The following is a 26,634-nucleotide window of genomic DNA, read 5'->3' as shown; positions in this document are numbered from 1 at the left end:
GACCCTCAACTCTATGGTCAAATAATCTTTGACAAAACAGGAAAAAATATCCAGCGGAAAAAAGACAGTCTCTTCAATAAATGGTGCTGGGAAAACTGGACAGCTATATGTAGAAGAATGAAACTTGACCATTCTCTTACACCGTACACAAAGATAAACTCGAAATGGATAAAAGACCTCAACGTGAGACAGGAATCCATCAGAATCCTCGAGGAGAACATAGGGAGTAACCTCTTTGATATCAGCCACAGCAACTTCTTTCAAGATATGTCTCCAAAGGCGAAGGAAACAAAGGCAAAGATGAACTTCTGGGACTTCATCAAGATAAAAAGCTTCTGCACAGCAAAAGAAACAGTCATCAAAACAAAGAGGCAACCCACGGAATGGGAGAAGATATTTGCAAATGACAGTACAGATAAAAGGTTGATATCCAGGATCTATAAAGAACTCCTCAAACTCAACACACACAAAACAGATAATCATATTAAAAAATGGGCAGAAGATATGAACAGACACTTCTCCAAGGAAGACATACAAATGGCTACCAGACACATGAAAAAATGTTCATCATCACTAGCCATCAGGGAGATTCAAATCAAAACCACATTGAATTCCATTTTTATTTAACTATTTGAATTTTACTCCCTCTTTTTGCAATAATTTTTAGTGGTTATCATGTATTGCAATATGTGTATTTAACATTTCATGGTTTGCTCGGTGTTAGAAGTGTGCCACTTCATGTAAACTTTAAGAAATTTACAGCCACATAGGCCCATTATTCTTTATCCTTTCTGCTACAGTTGTCTTAAGTGTTACTATTATATAAAGCACATAATTCAAAATCATGCTTTTTAACAAAATTACATACATGTATAAAATATACTAACAAGAAAATTAGTATATTTAATATTTACCTTCATATTACTATTTTTAATGATTTCAGTCCCTCCTGAAGACCCGGGTTTCATTATAGTGTAGTTTCCCTATAGACGAAATAATTTCCTATAGCATTTCTGTGGTGTAGTTATTCTAATGATGAATTATTTTATTTTATACTTTATAAATTTTTGTATTCCATTTTCCTTTTTGAACATTATTTTCAACAGGCATAAACTTCTGAGATGACTACTTTTTCTCTCAGCATTTTAAGTGTCTTTTCATTATCTTCTGTCCTTCATTATTTCTCATGAAGAGTTTCCAGTATTTTTTATTTTGAGCTCCCTATTTTTAATGTGTCATGTTTTTCTTCGGCTAATTTAACATGTTTCTCTTTATGTTTAGCTTTCACTAACTTAACTTTCACCAACTTTGGGGAATTTTTGCCATTATTTCTTAATTTCCTGGGTTGTTTTTTTTTTGTTTTTGTTTTTGTTTTTTGCCCATTATATATCTTCTTTATTTTGGGAGGTCAATTACACATCTGCTAGACTCACCCTATGCCTCCCTCCAGGAATAGGTTCTTATCCAATTTCTGCCTACTTTTGGTTGTTCTCCAGTGCTTTCAAGTAGTTTTTTTCCCCCAGAGTTTTTAAGTACCATTATATTTTAAAATGTAAGCAACTAAGCAATAATGTGTATGTATTCTCCACAGGTTATTTTTCTTTTTAAACACTTAGTATTAACTATGAAGGTAAAAACCATGCCCCCAAATGATTAAGTGATTTAAAATATTGTACTAACTGTCCTAGCACTGTGATTTCAATAATTTCAGGGAGATTCTCTAAGCATGCATATGTGCACATAGGAATAATAATATTATGGACCTCAAAGAGTCATTATTAAACAAAATCCATAGATCTGGGTCTTACCCATGCAGTTCTTAATACAAAGGATATATAATGACCATCACTATTATTTTTTTTGTAAAGCAATACTAATCTACTTAACTAAGCATAAATTTATACACTTATTGTATATTTCTTTAAAAACATTATAAAGTCCCTTGCCATTATTGGAATCCATCATTTATATCTTAGCTTGAATGAATTCATCAAATTCCTTTCTAAAAGCAAGTTCTTCTGGGGTAGATCAGACAAAGAGGATTAGGTACATTTTTGGTGTGTGTCAGAAAGGCAAAGTTAAAAGCCAGGGGCAGAAAGCTGGTTTATTTTTCTCTTACTAATATCTACTCTCATTACTGTTGTCATATGACTCTTTAAGACAGTGTTTTCATGTAACTATCTCTCTGCCCTACACAAATACACGCCTACATGCACACACTCAATGGCTAAAATGCACCACAGGAAGTGGCTAGCATCAGTGGCAAAGTTTGATCAGAATGATGAGTTGGAGGAAGGTCATCAAACTTCATGATAGACTGCAAGCCAAGGACAAAGGAAAAAGAATGTGCTTTTACACAAAACTTTATCTTATTCAAGTAATCTGGCAGAAACAGCCAGAGTAGACAGAGCCATTAATTTCTTAGTTTAATAGTTTAAGGTGAATTGCTTTAAGGGATGTTCTGTTCCGAATAGAAGCTATTGTATGTCTTTGTAGGCAGCATAATTAAAGGTAGAGTGATTACCTCAGTGGTAATAACTGAATCTTGGATATAACAATGAATAAATGATTTTGTGGATTACTATCATCACATGAAAACACAGTTGAAGAAATAACTCTTTAGGCTAATGAGTTTATTAATGGTAAATGAAATAAATGACCCGAAACAGGGTGGGGAGATCTAAAGGAATTGGTATTAAATGATGTAGCAGAGAAATAAAGTTAATTTCAGATCCAAACAGCCTTGAGGTATAATAACTTTTTACCATTTTGTTAGAAATTATAGACTAGAATGAACGTAACAGTTCAAGTTCATTAAATAAACAAATAGTGAGCAAAAGTAAGAATTCTTAAAATTAATCTTAACATTAAAATCAAACACCATTATAGAGATGATCATAAAATGTACAAAAGCTTCTCAAAAATTGGAATCCTTTTGTACGTTTTAACAATACACGTTATATTTATATTACATTATGACAGGTGTGATTTGTTAGCCCAGTGCAAATTAAGACCATTTTATTTTAGAAACACTCTTTTTGATGCATAAATTTTGAGAGGTGTTACTAAATGTGAAATGCAGAAAAAGTGTCTTTTACTAATTGTCAAAACCCAGGTATACTAAGAGAAGACTATGTAAAGCTTAGCTAGCCCTACTTAGGATTCCAGTAAACAGGTAAAAAATATAATTCAGAAATTTATTTACAGATACAGCCTCTGTCCATTAGCTTCATATACTTAAACAGAAATTGATCTTGTGTTTATATAGAATATTTTGCAAAGAGTTGGCACCTGATCAAGAAAATTAGTTTTTTGTTTTGTTTTGTTTTTGTTGTTGTTTTAAATTTTTATTAACATATAATGTATTATTAGCCCCAGGGGCACAGGTCTATGAATCACCAGGTTTACACACTTCACAGCACTCACCATAGCACATACTCTCCCCGATGTCCATAACCCAACCACCCTCTTCCTACCCCTCTCCCCCCAGCAACCATCAGTTTGTTTTGTGAGATTAAGAGTCTCTTATGGTTTGTCTCCCTCCCAATCCCATCTTGTTTCATTTAAGAAAATTAGTTTTAAAAATTAATGAATGTCAACTTAAAAAACCTTCTGTCAGCAAGTGATAAAATGAAAGGCTTATAAGTAATAGCAATAAAGCATAGTAAATATTAAATGGCGATGAAGTATTACTGATGAGAAAAATACTACTCTATACTTTGTCCTGTGGATATTTTGGTGGTTCAGAACAGATGTTCTACTATGCAATGATTTACTAAATCATAAATGTTTTCAAGTTGATCTAAGCATGTAATAATAATAATCATTCCTTAATTTTTAAACTTTTTAACACAACATTGAACAGTCATTGCTCACAAAATAAAATGATTAAATAAAAACAATCAACAAAATTATTTACAATTAAATTATAATTTAAGCAATCCAAGAAAGAGGCCCTTACTAACTCAGAGAAGAAAGCAATTACAAGTATATATTTTTTGTTGTTGTTGTTATGAAACTTGATAAATAAGATTACTAAAAAGATGTGATTTTTCTGTTAGAAAATAGTCTCCACTTTTGCTGCTCTCCTATACCAAGGTATTAAAAACATTTCCCTTAGGATTCCCAACTGTTGGTGCCAACATATACATTGAAGGCATTAGGACAAGGGGAAGACTCCTTTCTTCAAATATCAAGACAAGGAAAATCTTTAATACCCTGGAGAACTCAGAGAATGTTACTAGAAAGCACAAGATACTTAATGGCCAGGAAAGACAATCTAGAAACAGGTATTCATTTTAGAATGAGTCCTTATTTTAAGCAATGGAGATTCCAGTTTCCACTAATAAAGTTTTTGAAAAAAAAATCATCAAACATACACTAATAACAACTATATGAAAAAGTTTTTTTTCCTACTGAGATTCAATATTGTTCTCATAGTCTGTTGTAGAATTTAGCAAAGTTTAGGCTCACAACTTTAAAACAATGCACAATTGTTTTTATGTCTCCAACAGTTATGCTTTAAAAAATGGCATATTTCACCTACAGTTTATCATCAGCTTGTTCTTTTTCTTTTAGACTATGTGAATAGGATGCTGGATAATCCCATCAACATGAGAATATTCATGTTGGATAGTTCAAGATTAAATTAGCTATCTTTTTCTTTCCTCTCATTTGGAGGGCTTGAGACTGATACTTTCATAGTAAAAAACTTTAATTTTACTTTTTCTTGCATAGACATAGATTTTGTCATTGTATTTTAGAAAGGTTCTTTTTGGATTCTCTTAAAAGACATCCTAGAAATTATTTAGTAATTTTTACAAAGTTATAGCATGGAAACATTGTAATAGAAATGCAAAATCAGATGACAGGTACTCAATAATAATTTATAGAATTAGAGGTTTTATTCTGTCTGAATATCTTTTTATTCTGTCTGAGTTCATATCTTTTGCTCTCTATGTCTAGCTCAAGGCACCAAGACCAAACCAAACATAGGAATGAACAAAGAAACCCAGGAGGCTTCATGTTCTCATTTTCCCAAATATCTGATCATGGTGCAGGTTCACTGGTAGATGATAACACAAAGGTGCTTATGCAGGTTAATTGGTGATTAAATAAAACTATTAGAGTGTTTCTTAGTGAATTTCTGTCATTTTCAAAGTATTTTAGGCTGGATGGAATCTTGCCAAGCCTTCAAGCTTATGAAACTACAATTCATGGTTATTAAGAGCAAATGCCCTAGAGAGATTAATCTGTGCTATCCCAACAAGCTGACCTTTTTCCAAAGACATAGCAATTTAATTATCTACTTTGAAAAGCACAATTATAGTAAAATTCAAAGCCTGATTTATAGACAGGTTTTACATTCTCATTTATAATGCATGTAAATAAGAGTCCTTGAGTATCTTTTTTCTAGGGTTATTATGCATGTAGCTAATAAGTACTAAATAGTTCTTGCTTTACAAAACTACAACCTTGTTTTTTTCTTAATTATCCGTTATTAGTAAAAATATTTCAAATTATGAATGTTTTATAGTAGGTCCTCTTTCTACATTTTGCATATCACTTGCACTATTGTGAATAAACAGTTGCTTCTATAGTCTCTGAACCTGAGAAACTTGACCTGGATAGAATTTCTATTTAAGTACAAGCTGATGAAAATGATGTCATCTTTTATTTTCTACTTAATGATTCTGTATCTCATCTCATAGAAGTATAAACTAGAAACTCATAAATGAACTTTAGATTGGAGTTAACTATAATATGGACTTGAAATAACATAATTTATGTTCTTAGTCAACTATTCAGTTTCAAATATTTATGGAAGATCCCTCTACCCACCATCAAAGCCCTCTTCACTCAGAGGAGAAAGATATTTGAAGGCACACAGAACATACACATCCCAAAGGACAAAGGCCTCAGATATCAGTGCTTGTCTGTATAAGCGCCTTGCTTATATCACAGTACCGACTACTAATTGCTAGCCATGTGCAATGTCAATGCCAAAGGGATTCTAGGATTTTTTTTTTTTTTTTTTTGCTTTTGTAAGATAGCATTCACATTGCCCAGTAGGAATATAAGAGTGATTGTTTTTTATAACTGTACCTAATGTAAATGAGAAATTTTAGGACCCTTTGCTTTAATGAAATTCTAGAAATGCATATGTGACAGTGTAGATAAGAAAAAAGTTGGAGGCTAACAGTAATCAGTGAGAGCGGGCCAAGGAGCTGACTCAACGGAGACCAGATGGCAGATAGTGCTCTCCAAACCAGGAGATGCTGTGAGAAGCAAGGAAGAATGGAGAGAATGATGCCATAGAAATCAGTGAAAAAGAAACATCAGTTTGTGAATCATAGAGCCTAGTAAGTGCATACTGTAAGCTTGAACTACACTATGGAGTTAAAAACCAAACCAACACTTAACAGAGCATGTGCAAGTGTTCCCTTACCACATGTTAACATCGATGACCATCAAAGAGTTTCTCCTTCCATAGTCACCAAAGTGTTTATAAATAAATAAATATATGTGTCCGTGTATTTCTGTACACATGTTTGAAATTAGACTCTTTAGGAAAATGCAGAAATAAAGGCAATAAGGTATGTTCTTAGCGCCATAGAAACCGGTTAGTTCTGAGATACAAATGCAAAAACATGTGCAGGTATATACCAAAATTGAACAATGTTACCTGGGAAATACTCTCATCTCAGAGGCATAATGATGCATGTAGAAAAAAGTTTTCACATAGAAATCTCTGAATATTGGGAGCATATATTGAGCATCTAATATCGGTGAGAGGTTCCAGGAAGAAAGTCAGGATCTAAGGGTCAGCTTTCTGCCTGAGCTTTACCATATGATACAGTCAACAGTACCAACTGATTGAGAGAGTTTGTGTTGTTTCTAAAAGTTCTGATTTGTGACCCAGTGGCGTGAGAACCCTTTTCCACAGGCATAGATGTAATTTACGAGTTTCTCCCAAAATTTGAGGTTTAAGTATTAGAGGAAAAATTAAAATGTAGTAAAAATAGATGAAAGGGTAAAATTTAAAATCAATTTAGTTTGACCTATTTCAAGAAGTTATGTATGAAGTATTTTTAAATGTATATTAAAAAGCTATGAAGGTGGTAATTTTATATACTTTAAAGCATGCTTTAAAAGGCGGATAAAATCTCAGTAATTCTGAATTGTTTGGAGATGAGAAAGGCAGAATGTCCATATTTATTTTAAGAAAAAAATACTTTTAGGGTGCCTGGCTGGCTGGTTCAGTAGAGCATGAAGCTCTTGATCTTGGGATCATGAGTTCAAGCCCCGTATTGAGCCTAGGGCTTACTTTGGGAAAAAAAAAAAAAAAGTACATTTTGAGGAGGTAGTATCTCATATATACATAAATAGAAAAGGAAAATAAGATATGAATCATCAAATCAGGACATTAAATTTATATCTAGGAGGTATTCTGGAGGAGGAGCATGGGGTGGGGGGACAGGGAAAATGTAGAAAAGGAAATGAGCCAAGAAAAATGGAAGACAGTTTTACAGAGGTGAAGAAAGCAAGGTTCAAACAAAGGTAGGTTCAAAAGAACCTACCAAGTGCTAAGCAAAATAAACCTTCATTGCCCAACACTAGACATGTCATTGTGAAATTATAGAATATTAATGCTAAAGAGAGGCTCTAAAAAGCTTCCAGAGAACAAGAACAGATTACCTCCAAAAGAAGGACATTTAATAGACCAGTGATTAGTGACAGTAGATTCTAGAAGTCAGTAAAACAGTGCTGTCAAAGATTTGAGGGAAATTATGTTGAATCTAAAAGTCTGAACCTATGCAAGCCCTTTACAATTTGGGAAATAAGCAATTATCTTAGAAACACAAGGAGTCAAAAAAGTGTATCTCCTTTGAATAATTTCTTAGAAATTATTACGGATATTATCGAGAAAAATACAAAAGAAATGCTAAAAGAAAAAAAGCATAGTATGTATGGAAAGAGAAGATCTAACCTTTGAAAAGAGAACTTGGAATGACAGCTATTTAGCAGACATAGAAAAGCTAAAAATCAATTAGTCTAAATTATAGTGAAATCCTACAAATTATAACAAAAGGGCTCAAAGAAGTGTGCCTTTAGGAAGGAGGTAAATTCTATTAAATAAACCTTGTAATTAAGAAGATACAATATCTTAACAATACAATGTAGAAATCATATTTTCGTTAACAAAAGATAAAAACTATACGAAGTCGAGATAAACATCTCCATCAGAAGACTTGGTCCAAATATGAAGCAAATTAAACTGGCATTACAATCATATAAAACTAACTTTTCAGAGCTACATTTGATTTTGGTTCTTTAAAAATAAACATGATAGAAGTTTCAAGACATGAAGAAACAGAGACCAGTCAAGTGTATCATTGTTTCTTCCTAAAGCAATGACATGCAAATCAGAATAGGCTACATATGCTGCCGTAATAAACCCTGTAGTCTCATGACTTTTAACACGATGAAAGTTTGTGTCTGGTTTTATCACAGATGAATGTTGGTCAAGTTTCCCTTCTGTGTGCTTTCCTGCAAATAGTGATGCTGAGAATCATCATGTGGTTCTCAGTTTCAGAGTTCTTGATTTTTTTTTTTTTTAGGAGTTCTTGATTTTTAAGGATCAATATGGGAAATAGAATGTCCCAAACATTTTAGGATCCTGTTCTAGAAGGGTTGTCCAACACTTCTGCCCACGTTTCATTCAGTTCCCTGGCCAACCAAACTGTAGGAGCAAAGTGAACTCGATAGTTTCAGCCACAAATGTCAGACAACATTATGATATTACCTGTATTGTTTGGTATCTTATTATCTAAGGAAAAAGCACCAAATGGCCAGACTCAGTTGGTCTTAAAGAGACACCAAGGAGTTTGCCCTTCACCTGTCACAAAGCTTTGTGTGGTCTACAGGGAACTCTTTAAAAGGGAGAAATTATTTTAATCTTTTGTTATTACCTGGGACATAAATCATGAGCCATAATATCCAATCACAGCTCTATGACCACATTTGAGACCATGTCACTGTGAAGATCCCTCTCTATTCTTTCATAGGAAATTAAAAAAGACCACAAACAACATTTGGATAAAATAAGGCATTTTACATGAATTCCACATCCTTTTTATCTTATTGGCCTCTCATTACAAAATGTACAATGTTTCTTCTGGAAGGAGGGCAAACAGATTTTACCATGACATATTAAAAAATATATAGTTTTCAGTTCCAATCCAATTTGCTCCCCATGAAAAAGAAAAATATTATTGATTATCACGGGTGTTAGAGAAACTGAATCTCCCAAATCAGCATAATTTTGACGAATTGTAAGAGTAAATAAATCTATTTGACATCGAAACTTGTAATATTCTCCTTTGAATACTACAAGAATAGCATATTTTTGTTTTCTGGTCCAATCACTTTATAGTTCCAGTGTATGATGTATTAAAAAAACAACAAATGGAAAGCAGAGTTTACTGAATTTCAATTTTTAGAACCTGTAGGCAAAGCACAGAAGAATTCATTACAGCAAGAAAATAGAATATAAATACTATAAACTTTGATGGTATACAAGTAAAAAGAAGGAAGTTAAGGTGTATATTTATTCAAGTGTGAAGGTGGAAAGTAAAGTTTGTTTAAAATTGATGGGACACTAACTACAGGTTAGAACTGGAACAGAAGGTAGCAAATAGAATTAAATTTTAACAACTTAAATGGAATATGGGAGCAGGAGACAAATAATAGTTATGAATTCATTATCTTTATTGGAAGGAAAGCAATATGTCTAAATATAATAAAGACTGTAGGCAAGCATATTATTCTGATTTTGGTTAACTAAAAACATTAAACAGTAATGATGACATCTGACATTGAGGAGATGGGAATGAAGATAAAGGACAGATAATTTCATTTTTGATTAATAACTTGTATTACCTGATTTCTTTTTACCATGTGAATGTCTTACTTCAGATGTATTACATTTATGGCAAAAAGTAACTTTGCAATTATAACTCTATTGGTAAAGTATATAGCACTGTCCTAGACACACAATCTTGATATGGATTCAAACACGGCCAAGAAATGCTAGCATTCCAGATTCACATGTAATATTAAAGGCATCTTGTCCAAGCTTCTATCAGATATGTGAATCATTTCTATATATTTTTTTGTTTTGTTTTTTTTTAATATTTTTTATTTATTTGACAGAGAGAGGGATCACAAGTAGGCAGGGCAGCTCACAGAGAGAGAGCGAGGGGGAAACAGGCTTCCTGCTGAGCAGAGATCCCGATGTGGGGCTCGATCCCAGGAGTCTGGGATCATGACCTGAGCTGAAGGCAGAGGCTTAACCCACTGAGCCACCCAGGCGCCCCCATTTCTATATTTTTATCATCTTGTAGCCCTGTTTTAATGCCTCTGATAAGAGAAAGCTCACTATATTTTTAAGTATGGTATTTTATCTGGTTTAGCTCTAATTATGAGTAGGTCTTTCTCTATTATGCATCAAAAGCTATTTCATTTCAACCTTGCCCGTTTATTTTTGAGTTAATTACTGGCAAAGTAATATTTGAATTAGAGGAGATGAAATATTAGAAATTCAATTTATAGGAATATTTTTATCTCAAAAGTGGCAATAAAATACATTTTTACATATGATAGCAGTTTGTTAACAATTCACTAAATCCCATTTAACCACTATAAATGATCACCAAGGGATGCATCAGGTTTGTCATCTGGTAGAATCACTCTCCCCCGTTAACAATAATAGACCTTATTATTAAAGTGTACTATGATCCGTGAAGAAATGCCTACAGCTTATTTTAATTTAATAGAAAATTACCTCTGTTACTACTATAAGGACGAACAAAACTAAGACAGGACTAATCTAAAGCTCCAACTATTGATAATATGTGACCATTTATGTAACATAAATCTTACCGGGTATTTTGTTTGCAAGCTCTTTCAATAGCAGTGTCAGTCTTGGGTCTTCTTTGTTACAAATTCGTAATCCTTATTTCCTTGTTGAAAACTTTTGTTGTTGTTGTTGCTTTCTATTTGGTTGTTGCTTTCTATTTTTATTTTTTTATTTGTTTTTATTTATTTATTTATTTTTAAAAGATTTTATTTATTTATTTGTCAGAGAGAGAGAGGGAGGGAGAGAGAGAGAGTGAGCACAGGCAGAGGCAGAGGGAGAAGCAGGCTCCCTGCAGAGCAAGGAGCCCGATGTGGGACTCGATCCCAGGATGCTGGCATCATGACCTGAGCCGAAGGCAGCTGCTTAACCAACTGAGCCACCCAGGCGTCCCTGCTTTCTATTTTTATTCCAAAGACAAATGCATATGTCAGACATTTTTATCTGAATACTGCACATTTACAGATTTTAACACAATTGACCCTTGAACAACACAGGTTTTAACTGTGTAGGTCCACTTATGTGTAAATGTTTTTCAATAATAAAGTGCCATCCTGTAAATGTATTTTCTCTTCTGTATTATTTTCTTCCTAATATTTTTCTCTAGTTTACTTTATTATAAAAATAGAGCATGTAGGGCACCTGGGTGGCTCAGTTGTTAAAGCCCCTGCCTTCAGCTCAGGTCATGATCCCAAGGTTCTGGGATCAAGCCCTACATCGGGCTCTGTGCTCAGCAGGGAACCTGCTTCCTCCTCTTTCTCTGCCTGCCTCTCTGCCTACTTGTGATCTCTGTCTGTCAAATAAATAAAATCTTAAAAAAAATAAAAAGAATAGAGCATGTAATACATATGTAAAAATATGTATTAATTGACTATGTTACTATAATTCTTTCAATTAACAATAGGTATTTGTAGTTAAATTTTGGGGGTGTCAAAAGTTATACGTGTGGGTGCCTGGGTGTCAAGTCAGTTAAGCAGTTGACTCGGTTTCCGCTCGGGTCCTGATCTCATTGTCATGGGATGAGACCTACTTCAGGCTCCATGTTGAGCACAGAATCTGCTTGAGATTTTCTCTCCCTCTCCCTCTGCCCCTCCCACTTGTGCTCTCTCTCTCTCTCTCTCAAATGAATAAATGAATCTTTAAAAATAAACAAGGTTACATGTGGATTTTCAACTCTATGTGAGGTCACCACCTCTAATTCCCATGTTGTTCAAGCATTAACCATGTATCTTTTATAATATACCCATTATAATGTATTTGTAAGGAGAAATCTAAACTTAGGATAATTTATAAAATGATAACTCAACAAAATCTCCTGTGTTCAAACATATTATATTCCTTCTAGGGTGAAAGAGAGTAAACAAATTAAAAAAATTATGACATAATCTCTTGCCTCAGTATGTAGGTGAGACTGTGCCATGATATACGTGTCTGAACCTGATCCTGGTTACCACATGGCCCAATATAGCAAGGCAACTCTTGAGAGTGATTTCTGCCACCTGAGGAAGTTGTCCTGAGCCCCAGACAAAAGCCTGCTGTCCCACAGTTACTGTGGTCCAGTCAGCTGATGCCTGTAGACTCTTACCTTTCAAAAGCAATTAGATAGGGCATGTGCACACCCACAGACACACACGTGAACAATTTCATAAAAATTTAAATATCATTAAAAATTTATGGTTACCGGGACACCTAGGTGGCTCAGTGGGTTAAGCCTCTGCCTTCGGCTCAGGTCATGATCTCAGGGTCCTGGGATCGAGCCCCACATTAGGCTTTCTGCTTCGCGGGGAGCCTGCTTCTCCCCCCACCCTCCCCCGCCTGCCTCTCTGCCTGCTTGTGATCTCTCTCTCTCTCTCTCTGTGAAATAAATAAATAAATAAAAATCTTTAAAAAAAAATGTATGGTTATCAAACTTTACCCCCCCCATTTTTCTTAAAATAATCAACATGTTGTCTTTATTTGGACAAGAAAGAATACATCTAAGAAGGAAAATTTCAAAAATAAACAAAGAGATTCTGGGAAGATGGTAACTGTGGAGAGGTAGTTTTCAAATTTCTCTAATACCCCTGTAAAAATAAAGAGAAGGACAACATTTACAACAAAACTAGATGTAGGTTATCTTCACTAATGATAAAAATAAAAGCAAGCAATGCTAGGATTCCAACCCAGGCAACCTTACCCCAAACCCAAGCTCTTACCAATGACTTTATGCTACAAAGTGTATGTGAAGCTGCCATTCCAGTGTTTTCATCTTCATGGGTGTGGTTACTGTTGTGTAATTATGATGCTATGTTGGGAGCAGAAAAGGGATTATTCCCTTCTCAGTGTGTTCTATACACAAAGAAAATTAAGTTTTTTAAAGGCAGCATTCCCTTAAGAATGTCACTTATCTACATTTGTTTGCTTATTTTTGCTGTTCTCCCTCACCTCCAATAATGAGTATTGGAATCAGATCTATAATCCCCTAGAAGGAACTCATGAGACACACACCATTGTATAGCAACTCACTAGATGCCAAGAAAAGGATTGGGTGAAAGTGACTGAATCCAACAATTTAGAATGTGAATTCTATATTTTGCTATACAGAGAATTTGAGCATAATTATCTACAAAATCCATGAAGGAGATACTGTGGAATTCTGGTTAAAAATTTGTGGTAATCTTTTTTTTTTTTTTTTAAGATTTTATTTATTTATTTTAAGGAAGAGAGGGAGTGAGCAGGGCAGAGGCAGAGGGAGAGAGAGAATCTCAAGCAGACTCCACACTGAGTGCCCAATGTGGGGTTTGAGCTCATATCCCTGATATCATGACCTGAGCTGAGATCAAGAGTCCAGATACTTAACCAACTTAGCCACACAGGTGCCTAGGTGATTTTTTATTAGAGAAATTTACCCAATATAGATAAAAGGTTCTGCATCCAATTTTTTTTTTCTTCTTCTAGGAACTATATATTCCTCTTTATTGCCTCAAACTTTCGACTCCTTGATTGGTTCTCATTACTAGTTCTTGGTCTGCATTTCAAGATCTTAAATCTCACTAATTATGTTGTTGGAGAGGAAAAATTTCCTCTACCCTTCAAGATCCTTCTAGATGGACTAAGAATCAAATTGACATGAGACAGATCAATAGGAGAAAATAAAATTTAATAGCATATGTACAGGGAATCCACATAGACATGGAAATTCCAAAGACATTCAGGGAACCTGATGCTTATATAAGCTAAGGAAAGGTGTAGGGATCTGGGGATACAAAGGAGGGAAAAACCATTAGCATAAAGATGAAGGGAGATGTTTGGAAACCAAAGATTGTCCTATTATGGAGATAAGTTTCTTAGTCAATGAGGAATCTCTCTTAATAGCTCTCTTCCTTGTACAAGCAGGAACTTGGGAGGGAGGTAAAGAGCTTTTCCTGATTCTTCTGGGTTTTGATCGTTTTTAACTCAAAATAATTTTCATGTGAGAGTGCCCCATCTTGGTGCACTCTGCCCTTGTCCCTTACAATGTCCTGCTTTTAGGTGTGGAAAAATCACCTACTGTCTGCCTACCTTATTGCAAGAATGGTGTTTTTTCATTTTCAAATTTGAGTCCTCTCTGTCCCTATGTATCCCGACAACAATCTGCCTTCTTTTTGGCCCCAGGAATGATGGTGTTTTACTCTGGTGTCTTTGGCAGAGAGAGTCACTTACATTTTAGGGCCTAACCTGAACATAGAATCTCTCTTGAGATATTTCCTGTGTTACCCCATTAAACATCCTCCTAGCAACAATACATTAGGAGCATTATTTTCCAATTTACTCACTCACAAAGCCATTAAGGCAAATGAAAACATCAACATGAGTTTTCAGTACATTGTTTCTTTTCATCAGACATGAGGGGTCTGGATGTAGAGTGTCCGCAGGGATTTAGGCAGTGTAATGACATCAAAAGTTGGAGTTACGCATCATGAAACTCTGAGAAACAAATGTCAATGCAACATGCCAGAGGATGCCAGATTGGCAGCAGGTAGACGATCAGATTTTAAATCCATAGTGCAAACCAGGCTAGGCAAAACGATGGCTCCTGGGTCGAAGACAAGCAAGATAAACACCACGAGGACTTAATGGTGGAGAATTTCCAAGAAGACAGTGGTGATGAAGTGGTGATTTCCAAGAAGAATGTGGACAAAATAGCACACAGCTGTGGGAGCTTGTTATCTGATTCAAAAGTATTTGGGCCTGGGAGATCTAGAAGTATTGATGCATGAGCAACAGAATAGACCTTGTTGTACTTTCCTTTTTCTTTTTGACTCCTTACACAAGGAAGCCATTTCATTAGGAAGATAGCAGGGTGAGACCTTTGCCTTGAGAGTTTAAGTTCTGATTTGTCAAGACTTGAAAAAATACAGTTCTGAAATATGATGAAGTCAATATTAAAGTAAAATAATTTGTCTGTTCCTTTCTTATAAATTACTCTTGGTAAATTGAAAATATGTGCATATTATGTAAGTTTGCAAATGTTGGTTCTTCGTTTTCAAAAATAATTTGAGCAATGCAGTTGGGAAGAATTTGTATATCTCCAGAATAGCTTGATGTTTTTCAGATACAGCTAACATCTTGTGAAAAGAAGAATTTGGGTATTCTCACACCTATATGAACACACCACAAGACATAAATAATTACTTTTGTCTTTACATGGTGGAAAGAGTTGATCTAGTTCTTGGACTCCATCTTGACAGTCAAAAATTTCAGCACTTCCTTGAGTCTCAAAAGCAAACGTTAAAAATTTGTTTATATTTTTAAACATATGCCAGTTAAAAAACATTTGCATTTGAATAATTTTAACCTTCTAGAGTCAAGTAAAAAGAGAGCCTTTGAATCAAAGATATTGAAAAAAATAACTTATAATACATGTTTCTTTTGACCTGAACACAAGTAGAATAAATTTAGTCATCATAAACATATTCCTTAAGAATAAATGTTCAATAATAAGAATAAGATTTTATTTTAATTTCAATTTCAATTCATTCTAAAATTTTATTTATGCAGCAGAAGTAAACATTTTTAGTTAGTTCTGAATTATCACTAAAAGCTTACTTTCCTCACTAAATCCTCATTAATTTTGCCACCACTCTAATGTCCTCCCATCCTGCTTCACACAGGAACATAGAAAGCTACCGAGTCTACCAGATGGGACTCGCTTTAATGGTCTGTTGAAGAATGGGCAGCAGTCCTTTCCCTCCAGGATCTGAGCAATCTGCTGCTCTCCGAGGCCTGCATTTTGACAGCTAGGGAAGGGAGAGGCCAAGATCTGAATTACATATCAAGTGAAAATCGCATACCTGGCAAGGTGGCACTGAAAGTGCCTGCTGAGCTATTTGAGTCAGCTGTCGGCAAACAGTGATGTTGCTGGAAACATGAGTGCTTGACTTTTAATCGGAGCTATCTGTACTGCTTTCAGCAAAAAGAAAGACTGAGCTGGTGTCTCTCTCTCCTCTGGCCACCTCCCCACCCCAGCCCCAGCAAAGGAACAAGAAAGTGTGAAGGTCAAGTACAGAGCAGTGTCACAGATTATAAACCAAGGTTTGCAGGTTTACCAGGTAATAACACCAGAAAACAGAAGAATACTAGGAAAAACTCCTTGTAGATAAAACAATGTGTGTGGGATACCTTGTTGATAAGAAAGAAAATAGTGGATTATTATTATTCTAATGTAATTATAGTTGTACATATTTCCCAAGGAGATAAATGCATACTCTATCAGCTGGGAAAGAATATTTCTCCTTATAAAAGAACATGTGGTACCGTAAACTAGCATTTGGGCCATAAGTTTGACTTTTCTGGTCTTTGTTAAAAACTTGAAATAATTATTTTGGTTCAGCACAAATAATAATGCGTGAATCCAGAACCTAAGTATAGCCTTCAGAGGACAGTTACACATTTGTTCAATTTCTGTCTACACAGATTTTTGTCACTGTATCCTATAAAAATAAACTTATTTAATCACCAAAAGTTATGGATTGTTTCCAGTGTATCACATATAGCTACACAGTTCCTGAGTTTAGTTCTTTTTTTTATTTTTTAAGATTTTATTTATTTATTTGACAGAGATCACAAGTAGGCAGAGAGTCAGGCAGAGAGAGAGGAGGAAGCAGGCTCCCAGCTGAGCAGAGAGCCCGATGCAGGGCTTGATCCCAGGACCCTGGGATCATGACCAGAGCCAAAGGCAGAGGCTTAACCCACTGAGCCACCCAGAAGCCCCCTGAGTTTAGTTCTTATCTAGTGATGATTCATACAGTTGTCTGAGTAATTCGACTAAAGCAAGATTAAAAGACAGCAGATATACTGGGAAGTTTTCAGACTGAAAAAAGTTAGAAATACCTATGTTAAAATCTTGCTCAACTATTACTTGATGGTCATTCAAGTTACATAGGCTTGATTTCTTCATTCATAAATTTAGGAATCTTTTTGCCAAGATCTGTGAGAACTAAAATGATAAATTTTAGGTTCCACACACAGCAAAGGTGCTCAGTATATACTACACGGTGACTATTATTATTTTGGAGTTACAGTGTGGAAGCAGAAGCCCTGATAAGAGGGTGTATTTGTTTTATACTGTTGCTGTGACAATATCATACTTTTAGCAGCTTAAATGACACAATTTTTTAATCTTCTAATTCTGAATATCAGAAATTCAATACAGATTTCATAGGGGTATTATCAAGGTGTTCCTTTCTAGAGGCTCCAAGGGAGGATCCATTCTCTTACTTTTTCCAACTTCTAATGGATGCCCACATTCCTTGGCTCATGGCCCTCTTCCTCTATCATGTCAGCTGAGTCCCTTTCATGCTACTCTCTGGCTCTCACTTTTGCCTCCTACTTCCACTTTTAGGTATCATTGTGGTCATATTATGCCTGCCCGTATAATGTAGGATAATCTCTTTTTTTATGTCAGTTTATTAGCTATTTCCATTATAACTGAAACCTCAGTTAACCCTTTGCCATATAACTTAACATATTTACAGCTTCCAAGGATTAGAATATGGACATCTCCAGAGACAAGTATTCTGCCTACTATAGATGGCTATAGATAAAGACAATGCCTAGCTTGTACACTTACAGAGTCATACATGTGATTCCACTAGTCATACTGATTGTTTATGTTGTCTGAATTACTGTTGAGAAAAACAATTTGATTCAGTTATGGCCTGAAGCCTTATAAAATTAAATTTCTGCTTTCTTCTTTTTGTGACTGAATCATAATTCCACTTTCTAGTGATGTGCTTGTATTTACCATCCATCAATAATAGGCCCATTTTAAACATATATACCCACCTAAAACATCTGTCCTTTCTTAGTGTAAATCAATATTAATTTCATTTTGGGGCTTTTCACCACATCAAAAACAGGGGAGGAATACAGCTTTTTCCTGCCCCCCCCCTTTTTTTTTTGACCTTGACTTAAGCAAGCCTTGGGGAAAAAAGAAATCCATTTGATTTATATATTTATGACACTTAACAAAGGCTGAATTAAAAGTCAGTCACTTTATTTCTAAGTGGAATGAAAAATAAATTTTAGTTGTTCTTCAAGAAACATAAGACTGTCCTTTCAATATTCAAAATAATCTTCACCAATAGTGATGCAATTCATAAATATAATAAAAAGAAATGAGATTTGTCACATATTTTGAAAACTAATTGCTTGAAGGATATTATGGAGGCATTCAGTTACAGCTGGGAAATTTCCCTCCAAGAAACTTGTGTCTTCAGGCAACAAGCAACAAGTCACAATTCTTGTTATTGGCCCATTGCAAATAACACCTTGAAGCCTCTTGCTAGGATTTTTTGCAGTTAACTTTTCCTAATAAAGAAAGATCTTTAAGATTGCTTCACCAGATGCCTTAATTACACAGCCCTAACCCAGAAATTGATCAAAATCCACAACTCAATCTTTGGAGTCTGAAAAACTCTATAGTCTAACACAACTACAGACATTTGGGATACTGATTGCTGAGAAATTTTTTCAAGTCCTTCAAATTTATTTGATTTTTTCCACTTAGCCATTAAAAGCTAATAAGCCAGGGTGAATTAGATTCAGACATTTTGTCATTCTCCTCTCTGGATTAATGTGATTTAGTAAGATAAATAAGCAGGGTTGTACTTTTGCTTCCTGAGTGGAGAGTTAAGCAATGGATACAGGATTCTTTATAGAATCCTTTGAGAAAAGGCTTGATGTCTTTAGCTCAGTGCTTATCAAAAGTAAATGGGCATATAAATCACCCTGGAATCTTGCTGAAATAGCAGTTTCTGTTTCAGTAGGTCTAAATTGGTACCTAGGATTCTGCATTTCTGACAAACTCACAGGGGAAGTTACAGCAGGCCTGCCAGCCATAATACTCAGTCTGCCCTAACCTCTTCTGTGCAGATTTCTCTACTTCTCTTTCTGTTATATATCCTTCATGCATTTTTTTCTTCCCCAACTCTCTCTACAACTTCAATAGTCTTATGAGACCTATTCCATTTTGCTGATGTATTTCATAACATAGTATGGAGTATAACATATGTATTTATCAAATATTTGTTATTTTTTTTTAAAGATCCCATTTACTTTACTTGACAGAGAGAGATCACAAGTAGGCAGAGAGGCAGGCAGAGAGAGAGAGAGAGGAGGAAGTAGGCTCCCCGCTGAGCAGAGAGCCCGATGTGGGGCTCGATCCCAGGACCCTGGGATCACGACCTGAGCCGAAGGCAGAGGCTTTAACCCACTGAGCCACCCAGGTGCCCCAACTATTTGTTCTTTTTAACATGAAGGAAATATGACTGGCCTCTCCTCTTCTAAAGAGATGAGTTTGGTTTGTGTGTGGGTCTATGTGTGTATGTTTTAAAGCTGCTCTCCAGGAATTCCTGGCTTCAATCTGTAGATTATTTTATTTTTTTTCTCTCTTACTCCGGTAATCATTTTAAACCAGATATATAGTTTTCCTATTTTATTATGTCTAGCTTTATTGAAATATAACTGACATATAAATTTAAATAAAGTTAGGGTATATCGCATGATGATTTGATACATGTATATATTGCTAAATGGTTATCACGATAAGTTTAGTTAACTCCTATATCATCTCATTTAATTACCGTTTGTGTGTCTGGTGAGAACATTTAAGATCTATTCTCTTAATGACTTTCAAATATATGATATAGTATTGTTAACTACAGTTACTATGCTTATACATTAGATGCCCTGAATTTATTCATTTTATAACTGGATATTTGTAGCTTTGATCAACATCCTTCTATCCTCCCCAACCAATTCCTGGCAACCACCATCTATTTCCATGAGCTTGTAAACAATATAGATTAGAATATGTGCTTTGTATCATGCATTGTAGTTCACCCCGGGAATAAATAATGAATAAGTCTACTTTATCGTTTTTAATGATTTTGCTACTAAACACAAAAAACAGTCATATTCAGATGTGCTTTTTTTCCCTAGGCATAAATCTTATAGGTCATTATACAGAAATCAGTTTTTATAACACTACAAATTCCTTCTAGAGTTTAAGGTCTTTATTTTCTTGTTTGCCTTCAAAATCTCTAGAGATATATCCTTGACCTCTTCTAACACTGTACTTGTCCCATACAAGTTAGTGTAAATGGTTCGTGTACATAGTGAAAAGATTATAGGGTAAGGCTATGCTTTCTTTCCATTTTGGATACATATTTGCATTAGATAGTACCTACCTACTTGATGAGGTCAGTTCGGAACTATAATTCTCTATATCGTCCCCATAGCAAGCAATTATGAATTACAGTGTTTTTTGTTTTTTGTTTTTTTTCAGCTGACTGTAGTAGCAGATTAACCCATACCTCCCAACTGGGCTCTGATGCCCAGAAGAGCTACACATGTTATTCGTCAGGAGAGCCTTACAGCTTCCACCACTGTGCAGAATTCTCTCCCCCATCTCCCATCCATGGTTTCAGCTGGATTCTGGATGTTTAGAGTATACTGTGCAAAGGGGCCTCTGAGAGAGCCTCTCACTCACTGAGCAGGGATACAAGAGTACAGAGATGTAAGATAGCCTAGTGGTAAGACATATGGGTTTTGGGTCTGTAGTGTCAAGATTACATATCCCAGCCTCACAATGTACTTTTATATGACATTGGACAAGTCACTCACTTTTTCTCTCCAATGGAGATGATGACAATAAAAGTTCCTATCACACAGAGTACTTGTGATGATTATTAAGTCACAGAAAGCAGATTGCCTGCACTTTAAAACAGTGCTGGTTATTATCAGGAGACTCCAGGGTAATAGAGGTGGTTATTTTTTCTTCTATACATCCTCTATGCTGTCTCTTCATTCCCCTCAATTCTGATTCTTAAAATGCTTAGTTGTCTGCTATTCTTTTCCATTCTTTTTAAAAAGTCCATTGTATTTGATGACATTTGTGATACAAAGGCAAAGATTTCCATCTTCTTCTCAAGCATAGCAACCAACGTATTTAATGCAGGCATAGTTATCATAAGTCTAAAGATTCACATTCAGATGAACACTTCTGTTTCTATGCCCGTGGTTAGCATTGCCTTTAGCTTGAAATATACTCTATTTGGTTTCCCTTCTTAATTTCTTAAACCAATCCCTTCCCTAATCTGACACAACTAATTATCTTTTGGCCATAATGATTTTCTCCCAAGTTCAATGATATTTTAAAAGCCATAGCCTTCTTGAACTATTCTAAAGTTAACTGTGTTTCAGAACAAAACTACAGCTATGAACAGAATTATACTATGTGACAATCCAACTTCCACTTCCAAGAAATTACCATGGTTGCACAAGGCTGCTCAATTCTATGCAGATTATAAACAGAGCAAAAACATAGAAGGACTTAGGCATAATACCTTTTTTTACCTGTTTTAGCAAATGCTAGATTCATTTTTCAGGGGCTAGGATATATTTTTCATAAAATAGTGATCTCTATAATTCCTATTCATATACCAACTTCATATCTTAGGAATCTATTGAAAATTACCAAAGACAAACCATTTCAAAATTTCCTGATCATAGCTTTATGTTCAGGTGTGTGATTAAAACACAAATCAAAGTGAAATTGTTTATCGATGCCATTAATGAAGTCACAAATCACAAGTAGTCAATTGTATTGTAAGATATAATACAATATAAATACTACTAATAAAAAATAAAATATATCAAGATCAGAAGCAAACTTGTGTATTAAAAGTGAGGCATATCTTGTTCTATTGTGCTTTGCAGATACTGCATTTTTCGCAAATGGAAGGTCTTTGTGCTGGCCCTACATGGAACAAAATCTTTTGGCTCCATTTTTCCAACAGCATTTGTTTTTCATGACTCTGTCACATTTTGGTAATTCTCACAATATTTCAAACTTCTTCATTGTTTGTTTCATTATGGTGATCTGTGGTCATTGATCTTTGGTATTACTACTGTAATTCTTTTGAAGCACCACAAACCATGGTCGACAAAGACAGTGAACTTAATCTATAAATGTCGTGCATATTCTGACTGCTCTACTGACCTGCCGTTCCTCAAAAATTAGAAATGATTAAACTTAGTGAGGAAGACATGCCAAAAGCCAAGATAGGCTGAAAGTTAGGCCTCTTACACCAGTTAGCCAAGTTGCAAACGAAAAGGAAACCACCTTAAAATAAGTTAAAAGGGCTACTCCAGTGAACACATGAATGATAAGAAAGCAAAACAGTTTTATTGCTGACATGGAGAAAATTTCAGCTGATCTTTTGGATAAAAGATCAAACTAGCCACAACATTTCTCATAATCCAAAGCATAATCTAGAGCAAAGCCCAACTCTCTTCAATTCTGTGAAGGCTGAGAGAGGTAAAGATACCACAGAAGAAAAGTAAGAAGCTAGCAGAGGTTGGTTCATGAGATTTAAAAAGCCATCTTCGTAACATAAAAGTGCCAGCTGGGGAGCAAGTTATCTAGAAGGTCTAGCTAAAATAATCGAAACCACCACGTTTTGATGTAGATGAAACAGCCTTCTATTGGAAGGAGATGCCATCTGGGACTTTCATAGCTACAAAGGATAGTCAATGCCTCGCTTCAGATCTTAAAAGGACAGGCTGATTCTCTTACTGGAAGGTAAAGCAGCTGTTGACTCAGTGGAAGCCAATGCTCATTTAACATTTGAAAATCCTAGGCCCTTAAAAGTTAAGCTAAATGTATTCTGCCTGTGCTCTAACATTCCAACAACAAAGATTGCATGACACCACATCTGTTTACAACATGATTTACTGAATATTTTAAACCCACTGTTGAGACCTACTCCTCGGGAAAAATATTTCCTTCAAAGTATTACTTCTTATTAACCATGCATGTAGTCACTCAAAACCTCTAATGGAAATGTAAAACGAAATTAATGTTGTTTTCATGTCACTAACAGAACATCCACTCTGCAGCCCATGGATTAGGAGTAGTTTTTACCCTCTAATCTTGCAAAACACATTTTGCAAGACTATAGCAGTCATAGATGGTGATTCCTCTGATAGATCTCGGCGAAGTAAATTGAAAACCTCCTGGAAAGGATTCACTATTCTACATGCCATTAAGAAATCAATGATTCATGGGAAGAGATCACAGTATCAACATTAACAGGACTGTGGAAGATGTTGATTCCCACTCTCATGGATGACTTTGAATGGTTCAAAACTTTAGTGGAGGAAGTAACTACAGATGTGATGGAAACAGCAAGAGAACTGGAATCAGAAGTGAAGCTTGGAGATGTGTCTCAATGGCTTCAATCTCACGATAAAACTTGAACAGAAGAGTAACTGCTTCCTATGGATGAGAAACGAAAGTGTTTTGTTGAGATGGAATCTACTTCTGGTGAAGATGCCATGAAGATTGTTGAATGACAACAAAGAATTTAGAATATGACATAAATTTAGTTGACAAAGCAGAGGGTAGACTCCAATTCTGAAAGAAGTTCTACTGTGGATAAAATGTTATCAAACAGGATCACATGCTACAGGAAAACTGTAAAAGGAGGAGTCAATGAATGTGGCAAACTTCATTGTTGTCTTATTTTAAGAATTATCACAACCACCCCAACCTTCACCACCTACCACTTTACCTACAACCTTCACCTATCACCACCGCCCCAAACTTCAGCAGTGATAACCCTGATCACTCAGCAACCATCAACAATAAGGCAAGACCTTCCACCATCAAAAAGATGATGACTCACTGAAAGCTTGGTTGCTCATTTGCACTTTTTAGCAACCAAATATTTTTTGATTAAGGCTTATACATCTTTTTTTTTTTGGACATAATGCTATTGCATGCTTAGTAGACTATAGTATGGTATAAACATAACTTTTATATGTACCGGGAAATGAAAAAAATAATTTGACTCACTTTATGGTGATATTTGTTTTATTTCGGTAGTCTGGAACTAAACCCACACTATCTCCAAGGTATGCCTGTACATTTACCTTTTTATTTCTTAAATGTTGGATGGAATTTGTCATTGAGGCCACGTAGGCATAAAGTTTTATTTATAAGGGAGACTTTTTAGTTACAAAATCATTTTCTTTAATAAATTCGAGGAAACATTTTCCATTTCTTTTTGTGTCAGTTATGGTAATTTGTAAATTTATTTATCTCCATAAATTTGCCCATTTCATCTAATCCACCAAAGTTATTGATAAAAATTATTCATTCCCTTACTATTTTGAATGACTTTTGGAACTATGTAATAATGTTTCCTTTTTTATTACAGATATCGATTCCTGATATTGATCCCTATTTGATTCCTGATATTGATTCCCTTTTTTCTTCCCGATAAGAACAGTAAATGTTCTTATTTTCTCAGTCTACCTTGTGAATTTTCAGATCTACTTAAAAAAATAGATTTTTGTAAGCTTTTTAAAAATTAAATTGTACATATAGTAAAGTGCACAAATCTTTGATATATCCCTCATGAACTTTTTTTTTTTAAAGATTTAATTTATTTATTTGACACAGAGAGAGAGATCACAAGTAGGCAGAGAGGCAGGCAGAGAGAGGGAGAAGCAGGCTCCCTGCTGAGCAGAAAGCCTGATGCAGGGCTCGATCCCAAGCCCCTGAGATCATGACCTGAGCTGAAGGCAGAGGCTTAACCCACTGAGCCACCCAGGTGCCCTCCTCATGAACTCTTTTACAAATGAATACAGTCGAATCGCCGTAGATGTGGTTCAAATACAGAATGTTACCCATAACAAGAAGCCTCTCTCTTAACATTTTCCAGTTAGTATTTCTCCAAAGTTAACCATTCTTTTAACTTCTACGAACTTCAGTTAGTTTTGCCGGGTTTGGAATCTCATGTAAGTGGAATCATACAAAATACACTTTTATTTGCCTGCCTTCTTTAACCACATATGTATGTGAGATTCATCCATGTTATTATGAATAGCAGTAGTTAAGTTGACCAAGGGAAAAATAATAAACAAATACATGAAAAATAGGCCCTATGTGGTCATGGATTGTTCTTTCCCACCCTCCTCTCACTTATTTTTGTTCAAATATCCAGTTATGTTTTAATATTCTAGAGGGTGAAGAATATATTCTTTGCTTCCCTCACGTTATCTACACAGTCCAGGTCACATGGTTGGTTCTTTTTTGGGAGCTGAATCAACATTCATTGACCAGCTTGGAATACTCAGGATTCTTCAGAATGTTATCACAGGAAGAAGTGGAAAGAAAACAAGGCTTGGCATCAAGGATCAAAATTGAGTTCCCTCTAGTTATCATCACTGTTTTTAGATAAGTCATTTCATTTCTCTAAGCCTCACTTTTCACCATAAAGTGGGATTATTATCCTATCCAGAGAAATAGTGGGTACCCAATAAAAACACATAAAGGTTTTTTGTCATCAGCAATCCAACAGATGCTTTACAAATATTTTATTAATAAGTGAAGTGCTGGCTTTTAAGACTCAAATCTTAAAAGGTAACAAAATCCTTGGCTGTCATTTTCTGCCAAATCTATGCCTGAATCCAACTGGGTAGATGGTATGATGGTGGTATGATCAGGCTGGGCTGAATTCCTCTATAAAGACGTCATTTCCAAAGAAGTGGAAAGTCCAATATAGAATATGTGTTCGTGAACTGTAATATTATTATAAAACCCTTTGTCAAGGTATTGATTCAAGCATTAGAAATTTATATTTTAATTTTTTAAATTTACATATAATAAAGCACTTTTTCTTGGTGTAGAGCTAGCTTTTGGTTTCATTAATTTTCTCTATTTGTTTACTCAAGTTCATTTTTCCACTCATCAATATAATTTTCATCTTTTTTTTATTTTTCTCCCTTCCTCCCTCCCTTCCTTCTTCCTTCCTTCCTTCTTTCTTTCCTCCCTTCCTTCTTCCCTCCCTCCTCTGCAAAAGCTTAGAACAATGATTTTAGGCATTTTTTCTTTATGAATTAAACATTTAAATATATAAATTTCTCCCTGAGCATACCTTAGCTGTATTCCACAAATTTCATACACTATGTTTGCAATATTTTTCAGTGTAAAATATTTTCTAATTCTCCTTGAGCTTTTTATCAATGCATTTTATAGACTATACTATTTAATTTCTAAATATTTGGAGATATACATTTTTTATTTGTATCTAATTTAATTTTTAGATATTATTATAAATAGTATTGTTTCCAATGTTTTCATTGCTAGAATATAAAGATTTAGCTGAATTTTATATATTCATCTT

The sequence above is a fragment of the Martes martes genome (assembly GCF_963455335.1).
Source record: "Martes martes genome assembly, chromosome: 1".
NCBI lineage: Eukaryota > Metazoa > Chordata > Mammalia > Carnivora > Mustelidae > Martes > Martes martes.
This window is presented reverse-complemented; position numbering follows the sequence as displayed.